Source organism: Ambystoma mexicanum, chromosome 2q (genome assembly GCF_040938575.1).
Source record: "Ambystoma mexicanum isolate Mex_15411 chromosome 2q, UKY_AmexF1_1, whole genome shotgun sequence".
Lineage (NCBI taxonomy): Eukaryota > Metazoa > Chordata > Amphibia > Caudata > Ambystomatidae > Ambystoma > Ambystoma mexicanum.
Window position 1 is genome coordinate 1,039,762,362 of NC_090924.1, and position 16,070 is coordinate 1,039,778,431.

At 49.2% G+C, this 16,070-nt stretch overlaps 1 protein-coding gene across 5 annotated transcripts in view; it reads right to left on the reverse strand.

The window, feature by feature from the left end:
- NMT2 (N-myristoyltransferase 2) overlaps positions 1-16,070 on the reverse strand; it is a 1,164,729-nt gene that overhangs the window by 990,008 nt on the left and 158,651 nt on the right. The gene's annotated exons all lie outside the window — the stretch shown is intronic.

The following is a 16,070-nucleotide window of genomic DNA, read 5'->3' on the forward strand; positions in this document are numbered from 1 at the left end:
CTGTTGGTCATCCGTTTAAGTTGCCCTCTCGCATGCGCTGGTCTCCTGGCCACCTTATTCGTTCCCTTCTCCTTATGCATCCTATCAAGTTCCTGTATCTCTCTCTAGTCGCCCCTCTGCCTCCCTACTTTCCTCGTGGCTCTCCTTTGAGGCATTTATGAAGTACTCTTTAATGTGCTGCTTAAACGCATCCCATCTCTCCCCCGGATTGTTCCCCTCATCCCCCCGTCCTCCACAAATTTGCGTATCTCATTCTCTGTTGCCTCACCTCCTGATCTCTGATAAGATTTTTGTAGTCTCCATCCCCCAGTCCCTCGCCGCGTGTTCGTTCCATCCCACTCAAGTGAAACTGGCACATAGTCCTACGTTTTCATGCTCCCAATGTGTACTCTGCTGGTTGATTGGATCACCCCTCATGCTAAATGTCAAAGATATTTGTAGCGCGCACCGCCACCAACGGCGTTGGTCCCCAGGCGCTCTGGCAGATATGCAAACAAGAAGGTGGGATGGGTTAGTAGGTTAAAGAGGGAGTAGGATAGTGAGAGGAGTGGTGTTCTGTTGGCAGCTTCAACTCGGTATACACCGTGTGCTGAGCTTTTGGTGAGAGTATTGGAGCGATGTCAGTCCTCGTGTGCTGTTGGTGCGGTTTATGTGTTGTAGCGGTGTGGTGAAGTGCATGCGGCTTGCGGTGCGAGAGGTGGTTGTGTTAGTTTCTGAGCGAGATAAGTATGGACAGAGTTTTGAGCTTTTTTTTGGTTAGTGGGTTATATGTTTTGCAGCTAATCACAGTATGGCTGAATAGCTGGGTTTCGGGAAAAAACAGCTAGAGTTGAGAGTCCCGTATAAAGGGGGAGGGACCCACGCCCAACAGAGCAATTGAGTACAGTATCTTACTTCACTGGATTTGAGAAGCAAATGAATAATTCAGTACAGTCCTAAACACAGCTAGAATTGAGAACCCCCGGAAAGGGAGAGAGGCCCACGGCTGACAAAGAATCCAGTTTTGGCACAGTGCATTCCCTGTTGTATTCTAATGAACTATGCTATGTTGCCATAATATAATCTATTTAGGAGTAGGTCTTATGGACATGCGAGTAAAAGGAGTAGTCTTTCTTGTGGGTGGCGTGTCCTCCACACATCATTGATCCCCTCTTCTTTAAGCCTTCTTAGCAACCGTTTGGACATTGTCCCTGTTGCGTGCCCCCTCAAACCTTCTGACCTATCCCAGACTGGGTCCGTTGTTAGGTTGAAATGACATGCATTACTTACCGTAATAGCATTTCCGATGATTGTATCTGCTTAGATTCACATGCTTTGCGTATGGTCCGACATCCAGTGGTAACCGCAGAGTATTGCATCTTGTCTTTCGGGGACCTAAAGGGGACGTCGGCATAGGCGTGTCTGTAACACTATCCCTATAGTGATTTGTGTAGTACCCAAAATCCCTCACGCACAGAAGTCCAGCTGGTTGTATTTTTTCTGCCATGAGGGAGCCGAAGGCTATAGTGAGTGAGTACATAAAGAGAGAAAGTAGTAAGACGTTTATGTTCCTTCCACCCAGAGCGGGGAGGCACGGAGTGCGCATATGAATGAATCTAAGCAGATACAATCATCAGAAATGCTATTACGGTAAGTAATGCAGGTCTTCTGATGCTTGTTAATCTGCTTACAATCACATGCTGTGCATAGACTAGCGAGCAGTACCCGGAGTTGGAGGTGGGTTGTGAGAAGGAACAGTAGAGAAAAGATGTCTTAGTACTGCTTGTCCCATCTGAGAATCAGACCTAGAAAGTGTCTATGCAATAGTGTTTTGTAAAGGTGTGTACAGAACTCCAGGTTGCCGCTTTGCAAATGGACTCAAGAGGAACATTTGCAATGAATGCTATGGATTGCCCAGTGCCTCGAGTAGAGTGTGCTCTAGGCTTAAAGGGCAGTTCTCTCTTAGCAAGAGTGTAACATAGTGTGATGCATTTGACAATCCACCTTGAGATAGCCGATTTAGAGACAGGATCCCCTTCTCTACCAGCTGCCACTGAAACGAAGAATTGTTTAGTCTTCCTTAGTTGTTTAGTTCTTTCCAGGTAAAACTTGACTGCCCTGCGCACGTCTAATGTGTGAAGGCTTCTTTCAGCCATTTTAGTAGGGTTCTGGAAGAAAGTGGGTAGTTCCATTGATTGGTTCACATGGAACTTCCGAGATGAATTTAGGCGCAAAACTGGGATGTGTGCAGAGAACTACCTTATCTTTGTGGACTGTAACAAAGGGATCTAGAACAGAAAGAGCCTGTAGTTCGCTAACCCTTCTGATAGAGGTGATAGCCACTAGGAAGGCTGTCTTATACGTCAGGTCTTTCAGACTTTATGCATAGGCTCAAAGGGAGCTCCCATGAGCCTGGTCAAAACCACATTCAGATCCCATCCAGGGGCTGGGTGAGAGATGGGAGGATAAATCCTCTTAACCCCTTCCATAAAGGCTTTAATCACTGGTATTTTCCACCACAATACCCTTTGTTGTGATGTGGTGTGGTGTGGTGTAGGCTGACAGAGCAGCCACAAGAACCTTTAGGGAATTGAAGACTAACCCAGTGTCCAACAGGTGGGTTGGATACAGCACAACGTGTGAGGGTGAGCAATCGATGGGATTGACGCCCTTGGAATTGCAGATGACAAAACGTTTTCATTTGCTGGCATACAATAACGTGTATTAGGTTTTCTTGCTTCCCCGAGTATGTCCATGCACCTCTGAGGGAGTTGCAGTGGTCCAAACTCTGATCTCAGAAGCCAGGCTGCTTCAGAGTTTGTGGGCATGGGAGTAGGGTCTCCCCCTGTCCTGAGACAACATGTTGTACGGGCAGGACAGCTCAACTGGTGGGGAGAGGGACATTTCCATCAGGTGAGCGAACCAGGGTTGGCAGGCCCACATGGGGGCCACCAGTATCATGGTAACTGGTTCCTGGTGCATCTTGTGCACTATCTTGTTGAGTCGGGGGGGGGGGGGGAGTGGTGCGACGAAGCATAGACAAATTTCCCCGACCAAATTATCCAGAGACCGTTGCCTTTGTATCGGTTACGGGGGTACCTGGAGGTATAGTCTTGGCATTGGGCATTCTCCTGAGTAGCGAACAGGTCGATGTCTGCGAAGACATTGGACACAATGTCTTCATGCAGTCGCCATTCGTATTTTTCTGGCAGAGGAAAATCTCTGCTGAGTATGTCTGCCAGAATATTGAGTTCCCCTGGAACATGTTGGGACAACAAAAAACATTTTGTGTTTGAGAGCTCATATCCAAATGTTTTGGGACAGCTTGGATAGCCCTGGAGAGTGAGTGCCCCCTGTTTGTTCAGGTAACACATTGCTGTAGTGCTGTCCGTTAGGATCAGCATTGTCTTCCCTTGCAGTTGTGCCTGAAAGGCCTTCAATGCTTTGAACACCGCTAATAGCTCCAGTAAGTTTATATGGTTGGACGCTACTTGAGGGGACCACACTCCGTGGAGCTGTCTGCTGAAGCAGGTGAGCCCCCCACCCCGTGAGGGATGAGTCTGTCGTGAGAGTGGCTTCCACTGCAGGGGTGGTGAAGGTCTTCCCTTTCAAGAGGGTTTCTCTTGACCACCACTGCAGAGAGAAAACGAGGGCTAGTGAGACAACTACCAGATCTTCCCATTGTCCGCTGGCCTGACACCACTGGCTGTTGAGCCGCTCTTGCATGGGACGCATGCACAGCCGCGCGTGGGAACCAAGTATATGCATGACGCTATCATCCCTAGCAAACGCATGGCTTTGCGTACCGTCACCTCCCGACTGGCTACATATTGAGGGATCTGAGAAAGCATGTTCTGAACCCTCTCGGAGGGGAAGACGAGACCATCTCCCGTCCGAATTAGAGCTCCCAGAAATTGTTTTACTTGGCTGGGGACTAAACTGGATTTCTTTTCATGGATTGAGAAACCCAGGCTGAACAGGAGATCTACTGTTTTTTGGGTGTTCGAAAAACAAGCGAACGAGTCCCCCGTGATGAGCCAGTCATCGAGGTAAGGGTAAACTGGGACTGAGTCTGCGCATGTGTGCTGCTGCCACTGCCAGGACTTTGGTAAACACCCTTGGCGCCAAGGCGATGCCGAAGGGGAGTACCTTGAATTGGTAATGCCTGTCCTGGATCATGAACCTTAGATATTTCCTGTGCGCTGGCAACATTGAAATATGAAAGTATGTATCTTTCATGCCTAATGTTGCCATGAAGTCCCCTTGTTTCAGCAATGGGATCACCTCCTGCAGTGTTACCATGCAAAACTTCTGGGGTTTTCTAAACTTGTTCGCTGGGCGCAGGTCTAGAACAGGGCGCATGTTGAGACCCTTTTTTGGGTACAAGGAAGAACACTGAATAAATACCCTTGTTTACCTGAAGAATAGGGACGGCTTCTATGGCGTCCTTTCCCAGCAGTGCTTCCACCTCTTGGATCAGGATCTCCAGATGGTTCGGTGAAAGGCGCCGTGAGTGCGGCGGTCTTAACTATGGAGGTCAGGCGAATTCCGCGCATTAACCATGGGCGACCGTCACTGGTCGGAAGTTATCCCCTCTCATACCATGAGGAAAGATGTTAATCGCCCCACGACCGGGGTGACATGGGAGGGGACCTGGACTTGGTGGTCATTTCTAACCAGAGGCTGTGGCTCCTCTGGGATTGGGGCCTCTGCCTCTACCCTTGCCGCGTTTCAGACCCGTTGAGGGGTAGTAAGTGGGGCTTCCAGATGTTTGATTTGTGTTGAAGTTACCAGTGCCGTAGTTGTTTTGACCAGCATGGGCTTGCCCTCGAAAGGACCGCCGAGAGTTATTACCCCTCTGGGAGGATGGTTTCTGTCCAGTTTGTTGCTGAGACTTTAGAGTCTCATGCTCCTCCTTGGCTGTTTCCAAAGCCTCATCCACCGCTTTCCCGAAGAGGTTAGTCTCCTCAATGGGTTTATTAATGAGGGAGGCCCGAGTCTCAGGTTTAAATCCTGATGTACGCAGCCAAGCGTGTCTTTCCAGTAGGGTCCCTTGAGCAAGCGACCTGCCTGCAGTTTCCGCAGTGTCCAGGGTGTTCTTCACCACATTCTGGTTAACCCGTCTTCCCTCCGTTACATTGGCGATAAGCTTTGATTTGACGGGTTCGGGATGCTCTTGGAGGCCTTCCTGGAGCACATTTCATTGGGCATCAGCATAGCTTGCTAATAGAGTAGTATTATTAGTAACTCGTATGATCTATGCCGCTGCTGACGTGACATTTGCCCAGGGCATACAGCCGCTTAGGCTCCTTGCCCGGTGGTGATTCTCCCGTGGCAAGGGGTACCCCTGCCCTCTTTCGAGTGGTAGTCACTAACAGTGAATCTGGGATGGCGTGCCCTTTGATCAATAGAGGGTCGGAAGGAGAGGGTCGAAATAATTTTTCGACTCTCGGGTTCACTGCCTGTGTTTGAGCAGGTGACACCAAAGAGAGCTACCCGACTCTTTAAGGAGGGGGATGGATTGACTTGCCGGAGGTTTTTCTTTAATGATATCCTCCACAAAATCCTGCTCAGGTACCGCCTCTTGAGTGGCAATTTTGAAGTATTCAGCTGCTTTTTTCAACATGGAGTTGAATGGCATTTGGTCATCTACAAGAGAGGCCTGGCGAACCGGGGTGGACGGAGGAGAGTCTAGGCACAAAACATCAGTGTCCTGATCTTGCTGTGTCCAAGGGTCTTGACCTTCCTGCTGCGTTTCCTCCCAGTTGTCCATAGTATCCTGTTGATCTTCCTCATAGTTTGAGAAAAGAAGCTTCTTCATTATAGAGGTCTCTATATGTGTCCATCTGGACCACGTCTTCCTTTTGGAAAACATGAGACTGATCTTCTTGGATTTGGAGGTTAGGGTCTACCTGAGCCCTTTTCGGGGGAGGATGATCAGAAGAACTGATATTCTGCTCCAGCCGACCACACACCCTTCAAATATTTCTGTAGTCCATTTAGAGGACCCAAAGGGGCCTACGTGAGGAGAAACGACGTTCCCCGCACCGCGGTGTCGAAAGGAACCTTTCAGGGTGTCGGAAAGAGGTTCTCGACTGTCTCCGTAAGCCTCATCGGAATGGGCTTGTCCCATTACCTTAGGTGGAACCGGAGTAAGGCCTACTGCCGCCGTAATTCTTCCGATGCTACTTTCGATAGTCGCCGAATCTTCGTGAAACAAAGGCTCCGATGATTTATCGGCAGTTGTAATATCGTCCGCACCGCTAGAGGGCCTAGCGGTCGGTTTTCCGGTTAGAGGCCTAGCTGCAGTTTTCGGGCCTATTGAGGCCTTAGAAGTCGAAGCGTCGGGCTCCCGCACTTCGACGCGTGTAGGTTTCGGAGTAGCGCCCTTAGTTTGTTTAGATTGCCCAGTCACAAAACGCTGCTGCGGATGCGGGGAAGGCTGTGGATCTGAACAATCCGAGGGAACCGGCAACATTTTTAGCAGCCCCGTTGGCGCTTTCGCCTTTTTCGACGAAGGCGTCGAAATTGGCGTAGGGGTTGTGTGCTTAGTGCGATGGCTTGTACACCCCTATCGTCGGGTGTAGTCCCTGTAGCAAGACCTGAATCGAGCCTTAAAGGGTCGGGGTCGAGTGTGGCGGACCTAGAAGCGTCCGCCTCAAGGTCTATAATATCCAAAACGGACGTTAGGTCACCCAAAGTACCCCCCATCACTTTCAGCTGGCGTGGTGGTGGGGGAAAGGGGCTCCACGCATGACATACTATACGCGGCCCACCGCTTTACAAAGCGCTCCTTAAGGGTCTTAGGCCGAAGGAGTTTGCACGCCGCACACCGCTTCTCGTCATGCTCTAGGTGGAGACAGGCATTACACGTCCTGTGTTCGTCCTTCCAAGGATATCTGACCTTCCACTTAAGGCAGAATCTAAAAGGAGTCCTTTCCATAGCCAAAGGGAAGGATGACCAGACCAACAGGGAAAAGAGGGGACAGGAGGAAAGACATACTAAACAATATGGCTACCCCGACCCCACTCTCCCTACTGTATAGGTCGGCCAGAGGGCCCGACCACGTGGAAAATTCGGCCGCCAGATCTTAGGCGCCGAAATTCACAGCCGTAGACTATTCCCCCATATTCTTCGTCAAAGATGTTCTCATTAGGCGATGTGACTTAACGGAGAATAAATCGACAATTCGGTAAAGATAAACAATGTCTCTGGTAAGAGCTCTGCTATAGGGCGACCAGTTATCTGGGCAGAAAAAAACAATCCGAGGGACCTCAGCGTGTGAGGGATTTTGGGTACTACACACATGACTATAGGGATAGTGTTACAGACACGCCTATGCCGACGTCCCCTTTCGGTCCCCGAAGGACGAGATGCAATACTCTGCGGTTACCACTGGATGTCGGACCATATGCACAGCATGTGATTCTAAGCAAATAAACAAGCATCAGAACCCCAGATATTAACATTTGCACCTCCCCGAACTTGCCCAGTTCCTCTAGAAACCTTTCAAAGGACGCTTTTTGGCCCCGATTGGGGGCATATACTAACGCCAACTTATACATCTGGCCCCTAGTTCTCCCCATCACCATCACATACCTCCCCTTCGGATCCCGTTTGACCTTGGTCCCTTCCATCCGTAACGTAAAGCTTTATGGAATAGGATTGTCACCCCTGCCTGTTTAGCTCCCGCTGTAGCATGGTATTGTAGTGGATAATTCAAACTATGCAGGCGACCCTCATCCCCCTTCATCAGGTGCGTTTCCTGCAGGCAGATTATATCTGGCCCCTCTTTGTCAATTTCCCTCAGGATTGTCACCCTCTTATTAGGGCTGTTCAGTGCCCTTATATTGCATGAATTTAACATATACATTCATTCTTGCTAGCGTTTACTCCTGATCGCTCTGGCACCCCCAGCTTCCTCTGAATGGCTGAGCCTTTGTCCGGTTGCACCTTGACGCCTCAGAACTGGTAATACATCCCCCAACTTGTAACTGTCCCTGTATCCATTGTCCATGTTCTCAAAATGGTCGCCCTTTGGTAGACTGTACGTGGCATCGCCCCCAGCACATTCCTTACCCCACATCAGTCTATATTCTAGTACTTTTGTAGTGAGCCTCTTCCCAGGTTCCATTGCCAGTCATGTCTTCTTGGCCTTTTTCCATGGGCCACCCTTGCGGCCCAGATCGTGCCTCACCCAATCTCTCTCCTGGGTGTTTTTCATGCCGTCTTCCCTGGTCTCTCTTTGAGCCACCCCCAGGGCCCTCGGACCATCCTTCACCTGGGAGACAGCTTTTTCCTCGTTGACCAGGAGAAATTGAAGCCTTGTCGGGAAGAGCAACCGGTATATCATCTTCCTCTTATTGAATTCCTCTGAGTGGTTTGAATGAGCGTCTCCTCGCCAATGTGGCTTGGGACAGGTCGTTGTATAGCTGAACTTCACACCCCCGCACTCAGATCTTTCCCTTCACCAAGGCCGCCCCTATGAGCTATGCATTTTCACTAGTATGTCCCGGGGTCTCGCACCTGGGTCCTTCCTCCGACTGCCCACTCTGTGTGCTCTTTCTATCCCCATACGTCGGGCCTGCTCCCCCTCTACTAGGTTCTCAAACAGCTCCCAGATGCAGACTTACAGATCAGAGCCCCTCCACTCCGTCCCCCAGGTCCTTAATCAGAACGTTAACTCTTTGCGACTGGTTTTGCGACTGGTTTTCTAGATCCTCGCACTTCTCCTCCAGGGCCCTTATTCTCTCCTCCGCCTCCTTTGCCTATTGTGCCCACTCAGTCCCTATTGTGTCCAGCTCCGTCAGTCACCCCTCCATTTCCATTACCCGCTCCCCTAGGGAATCAATGCCTCTCCAGTGGTTCGTAATGGCCTGTGAAAGCTCTTCCCTTATACTTGCTCTTTCTGCCTGGACTGTCTCAGTGCGCTCACCTTTGAATTTGGCCAGTGCAGCAAGCATACCCTCTTTGGTGAGTGCCATATCCCTGTCGCTCTGAGTTGTCGGGTTCCCAAAGGGGAGCTTTGTTTGTATATGTCCCTTGTGGCCCCTCTCCTGTTCCCACTCTCCTGGGTTAGTATTCCTCTTTTTCAGTCCCATTGACTTTCCACTATTCCATTCCTGCAGACACCTTTGCCCGCTGGTCATGTTCTCTGGTTGCGCTCTCCAACTTGACTCGTGTTCCCCTCCTGCTTGGTATTTTCCAGCCTACTTTACTGATTCCTGCAGTTCTTTCCTCAATGGCTCCCGCCACCCCTCCTATCGAGCGCGGTATCCTCTTTTGTGTGTTCCGGGGGTGCTCCCTGAGCCTTTCCCCCTCTGTTGCACCTTAGTCCACACCTTTTGGTATGGTGGGCATTAGGCCCCTTTGCTTTCCTCACTAGGGCCTTAAGGCGTCCTTCCTCTTCCCCTCTATTGTTCATTGGCCCCTGACACCGCTATCTCTCCGGGGTAGTCTGGGCTGATCAGTATTTTTAAATCATCTTTAGGCCAGTATCCAGGCCCAGGCCCCCTCCTGGGGGTGTACCGGTGTCTCGTTGCCTCCCTCCACTCTGTCTGTGCCTCTGCACTGAACTGCAGGCAAGGGTTCCTCGCCAGCAGCCTTTCACCCTTTCTGGCCCGCTGCTCATCCTCGCCAGTCTTCCCGGGGTCCTCAACTTCCAGGGCCGCTGCGGTGCTTCCTGCTCACTTCTTTCACTCTCTCTCAGACAGAGGGTGCACTTCCGGAGTTCTGCCACACCGTCCCTCCTCTTCGGTGGTGTTCTTTTCCCTTGGCTGCCTGCAGGGTTCCCGTTCCTTTTTCTGCAGTGGTCCGGGCAAGGATTCCAGCTTGCTTCCTGTTTCTCCTGGCGGCACTTGCTGTTCCTCCTCTGGCTGTCAGCCCCCTGCGATGCGGCCGGGCTTGCCTCCCGCCGCGCACCTTCCCTCTGAATCTCCCCCCCCTTCGTGGCCCTTCTCAGCTGCCTCCGCTCTCTTCTCATCCACACCGGGGCACCTCTCAACGCTCAATCCTCCTCACACGGGGTCTGTCTCCCACACTTCGCACCGAAACCACACAGTTGCTGGGTCTCCCCAGACTCAGATACACCACACTTCCCCCGGAGCTAGTAGGAGCTGCCTGCCATCTTTCCCCTCGGGGCTTCCTCGCCGCCCTCTCTGCTGCCTCGCCAGTTGGACCTTTTCTTGGTGCGAGGCTGTTCCACTGCTCCCCCCTCATTGTGCACTCTCCTCCTTTACAGCTCACACTGTTTATTATTTAAAAAGCGTGACAGATTTCACTTTATTTCATCGGGCAGGGACGTAGCTCGTCCATAGCACGTCCGCTCAGCCCGCCATCTTGGCCACGCCCCGATGGGCTAATTTTTAAGGATAATTTACAGCATGTGAAGACTTGAGCTGCATCTTTTGGAACCTCCTGTTACAAGTGTTGCAGGGGAAGTCCATTTTGCTTACGCTTCTTAATCAGGCTCTTCCAGGATCCAACTAAACGGATTAAATGGCAAAAGAACATCTTGCATATCCCTATTGGTAAACAAGTTGCAAACAACTAGTCGGGCATAAAATGTCACTTGCCACCTCAAATTTCCACATACGCACAGCACACCATTTCTTACTCACCAAGAGTCAATCATCACAAGCTAGTGTGGAGTGCAAATTCTGGGGCCAGATATGCCCATTGTATATATCATATAACCCTTGTTCCTTATGTATTCTGGTACCATGAGGTTCAGGCAATGTGCAAAAAGGAAATCTCCCTACTGGTCATATCTCACACACGTGTGCATTCTGTAGTCTAACGAACTAGCTCACCCTACCCCACATTATAGGGATGCATGCCTAACATTCCGACAGCACCACTTCCAGATCACTTCAAGGTCATGGCCAACCGCTTTACAATACGGGTTTCCAAAGACAGGCATGCGTTACCATGGTGCCGACATGTAGATCTTCCATTCGTCCATGTCTCTAAACGAAATTCAGGTTTGTGAAATAAATCGCTGATAGTTATTTCCACCAAGGAAGCATTTAGACCAGAGTATTCTACCAATAAATGGGGAGCTGCAGTTATAAGTACACACATGTTTCAGCTTAGACTATATTCAAACAGTAGTGCATTCAAACAGATTAGATTTGTTTTCTGACCCAATTTTAAAAAAGATTAGGCATGGCACTCAGCCTTTTTCTGAGAGTTACACATCTAATCTATACCCCCTGTTCTTGTAATAATGTAATGAATTTTAAGTGTGCTGCTCAATGATCTTTTTAAAATTGGCTCAAAAAACAAAATGCAACAAAAAAACCTTTTTGAATACACCTACTGTTTGAATACAGTAGAGAGGATTGCCATATTCCATGATTGGTGGGTTAAGCCTACCCGATGAAACTCAAAATGTAGGGGACAACTTTTTTCTTTAGCCATTTTCATCCAGAAATCTCAAACTGCTGCTATGCATCCCTCACATTTGGTCTTTGTACCTTCTTGGGGGATCTAGTGAGCTCACCTGCACGGCATTGGTTGCCTCCCATTCCACCTCACCTCCTCAAACTATTTAGGGTCAATTAGATTCACTAGCATGCTCATTAAATTTTAAGTTTGGATCATATATTATGCCAGTGCCAGATGATATGGGCCTTTGGGGGAAGGAGATAATGAGAGAGATCTAATGTATATTTATAAATCTGTTCCAATCCTTGAGGATGATTCAGTCCTAGATTTCTTATATATATTCAAAAGAAAACAAGGTTTAGAACCGTCACTCTGGTTTCATTTCTAAATGCGGAATTCTTTTGGCACATTGCCAATAACGGTGTAATTGTAGGTTTACCTACACTGTTACGTTTTAAGTTATTTTGACTGTGTAACATAGGCTTACATTCTATTGAATTAAGTTCTTTGAAATAAATGCATGCCAAACCCTTAGGCTAACCAATGTAATTATCTTCGCTGTTAATTCCAGCATTGCGTTAAGACCTGGCAGGGGTTTCTAAAGTGGAAAACCGCAGTAGAACCATACCACATATGCTATAGGACCCTGGTTCTGGAGCAGCTGTCGAGGCCCTTCCATTTTGCTCAGATTGCAGTGATGCATATTTCAGTTACTTCACTGCTTTGCACGTCAGTGGGGAGTGTTGGAGCAGAAATGAGAATTCTCCCCAATTCCCTTCAACCCTAGGGACCCCCAGATCGTTTGCTGGACTTATTTTCACCCTGGAGTAAGACAGACCTTTTTCTCACTCCTGTGTTTTACCCGATTTGGATTTTTGTGTTTTCGCTGTTTTTGGAGTCTGACAAACTCCATAGGCATCTGCTTTTTGCAGTGACACAAAGCAACTTCAGTGCAATGTCACAGGAAAATCCTTTTAGATTTCTCATAAAGTTTAACAACCTTTTCTTGTGTTAACTACAGTTCCCAAGAATAGTAGTGAAATTGACTTTACTTACCTTTTCTCTTAATAGGTCTAGCACACACCATCATGTGTGGTGCTGGGGGTTACTTAGTAGCCCATTATCCTACTTTCTCATGTAACCTTTGTATGTTACCCTCACTACTTTGACTGGTGGCAGTGGTTTACTTTTTCCTACCACAGGCTGAACCCTCCGCTGCAGTACAGCCCCCATGGGTGACCATTTTGTCAAAATGGCCCCAGTTGTCTTTTTTCACAATTGTGGTTTTGTTGGGTCTTTGAGGGTTTTACTCTGCGTTGAGGCAGATTTGAGCCCTTTGTTTGTCTTGCCTTTGGCGGGCTTCAGTCCTAAAGCCTCCCTCTGGTTCCAGTGCGTCTGAGAGGATAGGATGGGGGTCCCCAAATTCCCCTGTCCTTTGTCTCTAGGAATGCCTGAATGCAACTAGTGCTGACTGGCTGGCTGTGCGATTGGCAGCATAGATTATGCATGAATGACATTCACCATAGTGACTACCTCACTCCCAAGTCCATATTCCCCTTTCCTCCATACTTGTGGGACATTCTGTCGGTCAGGACGGGACCAGAGCACTTTTAAAAAAAAATAAAGACATGTCTCCCTTTCATTTTACGTGTGGCCACTGCACGTGACTAACCCTGCCTTCCTGAGCTCTGCCCCGCGCATCGCCCATCAGTCCTTTTGTATCACCAGGTCTAAAACCATTTAAGCAACAATAGAGGATACTTATTGGAGGGGACAGCGGTGTATGAGGGAAAGGGGACTATGGACTAGGAGTAAGGTAGTCACTACGGTGAGTAACTGCCATGCTCACACGTCCCGTCCCCTTTCTTCCATACTTGTGGGAGATTCCCAAGCACTGACCATAGGTGTTACGGGTGGATGGAAATGGATAGGTGCTGTAGCTCCGAAAACCAGAACCTGGCTGGCCACCAAGGAGCTATGAAGAGGAGAGTGCAGTTCGATGCACTCTTGAGCTTCCAAAGTGACAGATGAATCAGTGGCAAAGGAGGAAACGCGTAAGCTTTCATGTTGTCCCACGGACCTCGAGGCCGTCCCGCCAAGGAAGACACTCCGGGCCCGTCCCTGGAAGCATAGCAAGGAAGTTTCCTGTTCAATGATGTCGCAAAGAAGTCCACCTCTGGAGTACCCAATTGCTGGAAAATCTTGGTGAGCACATCAGTGTTAATCTCCTACTTTTAACTCGCCGCAGATTGGCAGCTGAGGGAGTCTGTAGCCACATTGATGTGACCCGGAATGTGCACAGCTTGGAGCCAGACATTGTGTTGGATAGTCCAGTTCCAAGTTTGGATAGCAAGGGTTAGCAGGAGGGGAGACTTGGTGCCCCCCCTCCCTGTTTGTTGATGTAAAACATCTCTACGGAATGGTCTGTGCGAATTCAAACCACACTGTTGGTGATAGAAGGTTGAAAAGGCTTGAGCACCCAAAAAACTACCAGGAGCTCCAGGTAATTGATCATCGAGGTGACACAGTGTCTCTCATCAAACCAGAATGGAGGAGTCTGTACTAACTTACTTGTGGGCAGGGTGACTGGAAGGAGGCCCCACTGAAAGGTTGCTGGCAGACAACCACCATTGAAGATCTGCCGTCATGCAGGAGGGGACTGGAATCATCTTGGAATACAGTTCCGTAGCCTGGGACCAGCTGCTCCAAAAAGCAAGCCGAGTGCGTCTCATATTCAAGCGCGCAAGAGGTAGAGCTAACAGGAACGAAGCCATGAGGCCCAAGAGTCTCTGGAACCACCAAGTCGTCATGTAGGAGAACTGGAGGAAGAGCGGACACGTGGTCGACAGGTCTGCAATCCTGTCCTCTGTCAGAACACTCTGGTAATGATGGTAACCGAACGAAAAACCCTGAAAGATCAGGTCTTGAGTGACCGTCAGACGATTTCCACCAGTTCACCAACAGCCCAAGATGGAACAAGAGCTGAAGGAGTGACTGAAGATTGGCCGTAGGGTCTGTGGGGAAGGACCGTGCAGGAGCCAATCGTCAAAGTATGGATATTCATGAACACTCTGCAGTCTGAGGAATGCTGCGATGACCAACATCTTTGTAAAGACATGCAGTGCTGAGCTGAGACCAAACGGAAGCACACAATACTGGAAGTGTTCCGTCCCAACGGAGAACCACAGATATTTTCGATATGGGATCCATATGAGAAGAACAAGTTACTTACCAACTGTTAACGTTCTTTCGACTGGATGTTCAACATATTCCTCATCTTTGATAGACTCCCAAAGCAGTATGTAGAATTGGAGGAAGGAGAATTTAGAATGGTCTGCTTTTTATAAGGCCGAATACAGTACCGCCTTACCAAAGGGAAAGCATCCAGACAATGATGCTTTGTGAACGTATGCAACGATGACCATGCGTTACGCTCACCTGGCTCCCAGAGGCGTCGATCTGAACTGGAAAGCTGCGATCTCCACCAATGTGACGCGTAGGGCCGAGATGACAGACTGCACTGGCCCAACCAACTTCGTTTGCTTGACCCGTAGGAATATTCTTCTGCAAATGGAGAAAGGGAATTAACCAACCGAGGAGTTGAGCGTAAATCCCCCCCACCCCCGCTGTTCTCCCCACTGATCACCTTTGATGTCCCCTCTTATAGTCTCACCTGATGGTTTGAAAAGATGAGCTCTCCATCCTGCATTGAGCGCAGGGGCGCGTAGATAACCAGTTGCTTCACTGGCTCGAAGGAATTTGTGAGTTCCAGAACAATATTGACTCAGATTCCCGGCAAGACGCCGTAAGTATGTAGTTCGTAAGAGTTCAAATGCCGGACTTTCACTCTTGTCCGATTCCTTGCAGGTTGCAGCTTGTCCCTAGTGAAGAGTTCCTCGTGGCAACCGGTAATATTCTGGTAAGGATTTGTATTATCCAACACAGTTCGATAAAATAATGTCATAATGTAACCTGTTGCTTTCTCCCTTATTCAGGCTCTGAGAGAAAGTATGAAGTCTCGGGGAATAATACCTCCGGCGGTAAAATCAGGTAAGTCTATTGTGGTGAGGAGGATTCCCCTTGTTAGTCCCTTTGTTTCACCTTGCTGTCCTTTTGTTTCCCCTTAGGGGCTGGGGTTCGGCGAAGATGCAGTGGAAGCTGCGCCGACCCGTGAAGAGGAATAGTACCCCCGGTGGTAAAATCAGGTAAGTCTATGGGGGGTAACTAATATTCCTCTGTGTATTCCCTTGGCTCACCTTGCTGTTCTGGTCTTTTCCTTAGGTGCCGGAGTGCGGCGGGAACATGCAGGAGGATGCGGTGGAATGTGAAGATGCCGCGAAGGCCGGCGAGTTCAGCGCAGCGCTGCAGCAGGCGAGGCGACGCGCATAAAATAACTTCTTTCTTCCAGCTCGAAGGCGCGATGGATCGGGAATTCCGGTAAGGATCAAAGGTATTGCTCTTTTTCTAACCTTTTCTCCTTCTTTCTCCCTTTTTCTAGGAGCTCCAAACTCGAGGCGGGCGTGGCAGAAGGCTGGATGCAGACTTGCAGGCACGGTGAGCATTATGCTGCTGGATGCAGAATAACGCGAAGCGTGTGCTGCTCTTCGGGCGTGGTTTAAATAGCCCCAGGTAAGTATTCCTCCCCAGCCCCACCCGAGTTAAAAAAAAAAAAAAAAAAAAAAAAAAAAAAAAAAAAAATAGT